Genomic DNA, 6,477 nt, shown 5'->3' with positions numbered 1-6,477 from the left:
AAATTCCATTAAATGCTCGAAATATGTTGATCATCTGGCAGAACAAAGTAAGTACCACTCAAAGTAAAAAGCATATAAAAGACTCATACTTTTCAAAAATAATTAAAACGTAATATAGTCTCAGCTGTCTATAAAGTATAAGAGAATATTTACAAGCTAGTTATTTTATAGGACTTCCACACAAGAATGTTTTATATGTAGGTAGACGGTACAGGAATGTTCCTGTAGCTGCTTTATCTCATTGTTTCATTTACTTTCAAAAGTAACTGAAGGATGAAGTTCATTTTTCTCGCAGTGAATACTAATTATTCACACACAGCCAACACACTTTTACCATTGGAGAAGATTATTATTATGGTAAGTACTTTTCACAACACATAACTGTGGTATGTAAATGGCTAGTATGATGTCAGTGGGTTCTCACTTTCAAAGACAGAAAAGGCAAGAATAGTTTCAAAAACTGCAGTTGCAACGATATTCTTTATTTACAATCTTTTTACGGTTTCAGAAGAGTGTTATGGTAGCAGTTCATTCGTTACACTGGTGAGCAAAGCTCATTTAATTTTGTGTTTGTAACTAGACAAAATTACGTTACACGTATGGTCCTCAAATGAATAACAAGATCATTTAAAACTAAGTCAATGAACAGGTCAAACCGGATAAGATGAAGGAAGGTGTGACTTATTCACTGGTACGCAGCCAATAAATCAGTTTCAGTTTTTAATACTAATGAGGCACACTCACTGATCGGATATTTGCAGACCATTTCTAAAAATAAAGTAGCTTTGTTATCCACACATTACTTTCATACCTGGAAATAATTAGGTTATAGTCCCATCTCCCAAATGAAATAGTGAGACTGTACTCACTGCTGTGATGCCTCTCCATAAACAGAAGATGGACGGCCATTCCACAGGAGGCTCACCGCACTCAGGCTCAATATGCCCTCGAAAGTCGATAGACGTCCCCGGCGATCGAAACTGTTCGAGAACCATGAAATTTAAATGCATGTAAGCTCTCGATAGCACATGAGGTACTTAAGACTTTTAGTGGGTACTTTTTCAGTTACGTAATAATTTTCCATAGGCCATACATGGAGCCAAGCTTTCGCGAACTGTGGCCGAAAGCTGGCTGGTGCTACATCACAAGTTCATTGCAGGGACCATGTATCTCGTTGGCCCATTTCAAGTTATAGTGACATCATGGAGAAGTGTTACCAAGGTGAATGTTGTGTCTCTCTCGAAAATGACAAAGAGTTTTGCATTATCCGTATCATGTCGTCCCAGCTCTAACCAAGCGACCAATAAAAAATCAGGACTGCAAGGCCAATTGGAAAGTGCATTGTTTCACCCACATGTATGTAAAAACAACTGATTTTTGTTCAGCATCTATAGGACTGCTGCTACTTTGAAAATTTATTTACTTATTTGTGAAAAACGGTTTCCTCTGAAAATTATACTTATTTCGATAATTATATTTGTTTGTGAAAACTGTGTTGTTTTCTTTGTATTCCTGTTTGAAATAGCGAAATTAGAAAAACGGTGTGTGTATCGAGTGAAATCTGAAGCTTCTAAAATTGTTTCTAGCAGGAATGTTGGGTATCCTTTATAGAAACAAGCCATATATCGTGAATGCTATCAAATAGGCGCCAAATAAACTATATGAAGTGCAGTTATTTACACAGAGTGTAAATGCATATACGGAAAATTGGTATTTTACATTGTCATGAGTGATACATTATTCACACATAGTATATCTATTGTACTTTGATGCATTTGTTGTATCAGACATTTTTACATTTTTATTGAGATGTTTAGTTAAAAAATTACTCCGTTATGGACTGTAGGCTTTAGTCACATAAACTGGACCTCATGAAGTTTCTAAAACTGGATCCCTTACTTTTTCATGTTTAAAGTCTTCCCATATTAGCCCACAATCCCATCGTAATTATCTTACTGATTCCAAGAGGATAATAGGGAGGGTTGATCAAAGAAAGTGAAATCTGTAAAAATGAGTACAGCAGGCCAGGTGTCCAATGCGAAGTTCAATACACCCAAGGAAGCAGAAAAGCAAAACGATGCAGACCTACACTTTTGGGTAAAGATCTTGAAGAAGAGCTGGTTTAGTGTTGTGTTGTTATGGAATCTTCTTTCTTCATGCTTACTTACACTGACTTGTCAAGAATGACTACATAACTAGGAGAGAGAACTAAACTGAACAATCTTCGAAAGACAAAACTGATGGGAAAATGGTAGGGGGGGGGAGGCAGTTCTTAAACGACACAAAAGCAAACTGCCAGAAATAAATCCTACAGGAACGATCTATAGCAGAGCCATTGGGTTCAGCAAAGAAAATGCACAGAAATTCTATAACTTTCCGGAATATGCTATATTATACCTACCTTGAAACTGGAATTTTTTCCAATTTAATACTTTCTTCTAATTTTGTTTAGCGTTATTTTGATTATTTGTGCGTAAGATCTGATTGAGACCGTTACTTTTTGGACTCGCCAAGTGTAAAGCCTTATAATTTTTTTCTCATAATAAATTTTCGTTTATTTCGTATCAATAAAATTTAAATGGTAAATAACATTATACAGTAAATATTACATGCTTTTACAACACTTTTTTAAAATAAAAAAGAAATAGGAGTCCGCTTTCAGGTACTTTCAAAATGTCATTGCTGCATATTCACACAGCAATTTTAGCTGTAAGTCTTCCTGGACAGATACAGAAGCAGCAGTATTATTGTAAGTCAAATTCTCAGTGGTCTTAAATCATGATGGTCAGCTGCTTACAGTAAATGATACCAAACTGTGTGATAAACCGAAACAGTCCTTTAAAACTGTCAGGCCAGTCAATAATGATAACTTATAAATCTGCACCCTACTCTTACAGCAGATCGACTGGACCCCTGTATTTCTGGAGAGGAATATTAATGAAAACTTTAATCTGTTATCTAATGAATTTGTGCGTTGTATGAAACTGTATTTCCAAAAATAATCTTGAGAAACAATCCTCAGGCCGCAAAACGGAAACCCTGGATTACTAAAGAGATCAGAATTTCCTGTAGAACAAAAAGAACCCTAAGGCTATCTAATGATCCCATCAGACAGGAGGACTATAGACTGTACTGTAATATTTTAAAAATAATAATAAAAACCAAAACTATGTACATAGCACCTGAAATTGATAACTCAAGCAACAAATGAAAAACCATCTGGAAAGTTATAAAAAGGGAGAGTGTTAAAAAAATTGAGTACATGACTGACATAGAGTTAATTCAAGATGGAAATATTGTAAAAAATTCTGAGGAAGTAGCTAGTATCTTCAATAAACATTTTTTAACAGCTGCAGGAAAAATTGGCTGTGAAAGCTCAGAGGATGATGAGACAGCTCTTCTGCATATAGCTAACAATGCCAGAGTTTGCCAGAGGCAGAAAACCCTCATAACAATTAGTGAGATCACGAAGACACCTGGGGAGAAGAAGACAAAAAACTCTTGTGGGGTTGATAATATTTCAACTAAGATACTCAAGCACTGTCATGGCTATATAAATGCAGTCTTTTTTCACCTTTTTAATGAAGCCCTAAAACAAGATTAGATTAAAATATGCCTGTGTGAAACCACTTTACAAGAATGGTGAAAACTGATGTAACAAACTACCACCCAATATTCCTGCTCACAAGTTTTTCAAATGTCCTCGAGAAACTGGTATACAAGAGAAATGTTAATCACCTGAAGAGCCATGACATTCTAAGTCAAAGTCAGTTTGGTTTCTGGCAAGGCCTATCAATTACTGATACTAATTTCTCTTTCACTGATCAAATTCTCGAATCTCTTAACGGAAAATTGCCACCAATTGGAAACCTATGTGACCTATCCAAAGCTTTTGACTGTTTCAACCACGAAATTCCGTTAAATAAAGCATACTACTATGGGTTAAGTGGATTAGTGGGGACATGGATTAAATCTGGCCTTACACATAGGAAGCAAAGGGTAATAATTACTGACAGTAGTGGAATCCCAGCTTTATCCAAGTGGGGCACAGTCAACACTGGAGTGCCTCAAGGCTTGGTACTGGAACTCTTACACTTTCTTATATTTATGAACGATCTCCCACACTGCACCATGTCAGTGAGCAGGTTTGCCCAATTTGCTGTTGATACTTCTCTTCTAGTTGACAAAGCAACAGGGACAACTGGGAAACATCTGTGAACAATGCATTTGATGACATTGTGAAATGGTTTAATTGTAATGGACTCTCTCTGAAAAAAAACTCATTATGTACCGTTTCACATGGCACATAAAGAACCAGGGGATATAAATATAGAATATAATGAACAACAAATGAACCAAGTCAACTCAGCTACATTCCTGGGTGTGTACAATGAGTGAAAACTAAATTGGTCCAACCATATCCTAGATCTAGAAAAAAGGCTACATTCTGCAGCATTTGCCTTACACTTAATTGCATCAAACACACATAAGGAAGCCACAAGAGCTGTTTATTTCAGATATTTAATGCACTTATGTCTTACAGAATCATCTTTTTGGGCAAACAGCCCTTGGCAAAAAAAGTTTTTATTGTTCAGAAGAGAGTTGTACGTATCATGAGTGGTGTGCAACCAAGGCACTCATGCAGGAATCTGTTTAGGAATCTACAGGTATTTATAATGATATCTCAGTACATATACTCCCTTGTATGTTTCATTAATAAAAACGACTCTCTCTTTAAAACCAATAGTGAATATCATGATCACAACAGAAGGTCGAAATAAGACTTTCATAGTAACCAGTCAAACTATACCCTTGTACAGAAAGGCATAAATTATATAGGCATCAAAATTTACAGTATTCTTCCCCGTCTCATCAAAAGTCTTGCTCCTGAAACACCAAAGTTCAAGAGCACACTGAAGGAATACCTAATATAAAAGACATTCTATTCAATTAGTGAATGTTTTAATGCATTTTTCATTAATAAAAACCACTCTCTCTTTAAAACCAATAGTGAATATGATGATCAAAACACAAGGTCGAAAGAAGACTTTCATAGTAACCAGTCAAACTATACCCTTGTACAGAAAGGCATAAATTATACAGGCATCAAAATTTACAGTACTCTTCCCAGTCTCATCAAAAGTCTTGCTGCTGAAACACCAAAGTTCAAGAGCACACTGAAGGAATACCTAATATAAAAGTCACTCTATTCAATTAGTGAATTTCTTAATGCATAGCAGCAAATTTCTATTATACAACCGAGTTAGCCATGGAGTGTAAGAATAATGTAAACTATTTGTTGCTGTAATGTTATATTGTTGCTCAAATACTTTGATATTGTTAATCTGAATGTCTGCACTTAAGTGTTAATTCTGATGTTTGTAATATGTTTTTAATTCTTCTAGTGTCCCACGTTGTTACTGTGAGTCTTATCATGAATTAACCATATTGTGTGCTGTTGTATTTTTAACATTTTAAAAATACTGACTCGTTCCACATCCTTGCAACTCCATTCCTATCAGGATCAACAGAACTCGCAATAAAATAAAATAGATTGGTGCATAACCATATGCATGAAAATCGCAACATAGTTTGAAAAACCGTAAAATATTTATAACAAGTAAGGACACAAATATTGTTGCTGGTCTCAGTCAGAATCTGTCAAAAGCATGAAGATGAAAAAACAAGCTGTAAACCTGAGACCTTAGACACAGTAATTTGATACTTCTCACCACATGACCAAACTAAACGTTGGTCTGTATGTGTAAAGTTAATTATCATGTTGTGATCTCCTGATGACTTTTTCCATTGAAGTGTCATTACTTGTTATATAATGATAAGAAATCCTACTAAGGTTGACATTTTTGTGATAAATCGTCAGTAGAGCAAAAAGAAATTTTGTAAGAAAACGAATATAAGTCTGCACAAGGGTGAAACGTAGTGCTTTCTAATTGGCCTTCCAGTTCTGACATTTCGTTGGTCACATGGTTAGAGCTGGCACGACGTGGTGGAGATAGTGCAAGCCCCTGTGCCATTTCCATTCTCGCCTAAACTGCTGGCTTCAGTGACACTAGTGATACTGTATATGTTATTGCCAGTCACAGACAGACATGCACGTCTGTGTTGCCAGTCTGGCAAGGATATGTCCATGCACATGACACAAGTTCCGGTCTACTGCTCGCCTGCCATCTGTTGGTACAAAAAAGAACTTTCAGTGGCAAGCAACTAAATTCTCGTACGGTAACCTCGAAGCTTATTTCACTTCTTTACAAAAAGAGGAAATTTCTTATGGTGTTTATTCATTGTCTTTGTTATATTTTCTTGCAGTAGGTTTTCTGATTTGCAGTAATGAGAAAGCTTGTGTTGTCAGCAAACTGGTGAGCATTTTGACACTGTATGTTTGTTTGTAGGTCATTTACATACAGGAGGAACAGCACTGGTCCTGGTACTGATCCTAGGGGAACACCATATTTCTTG

The sequence above is a fragment of the Schistocerca piceifrons genome, chromosome 1 (assembly GCF_021461385.2).
Source record: "Schistocerca piceifrons isolate TAMUIC-IGC-003096 chromosome 1, iqSchPice1.1, whole genome shotgun sequence".
Taxonomy (NCBI): Eukaryota; Metazoa; Arthropoda; class Insecta; order Orthoptera; family Acrididae; genus Schistocerca; species Schistocerca piceifrons.
The sequence above is the reverse complement of the archived record's forward strand: the minus strand, read 5'-3'. Positions refer to the sequence as shown.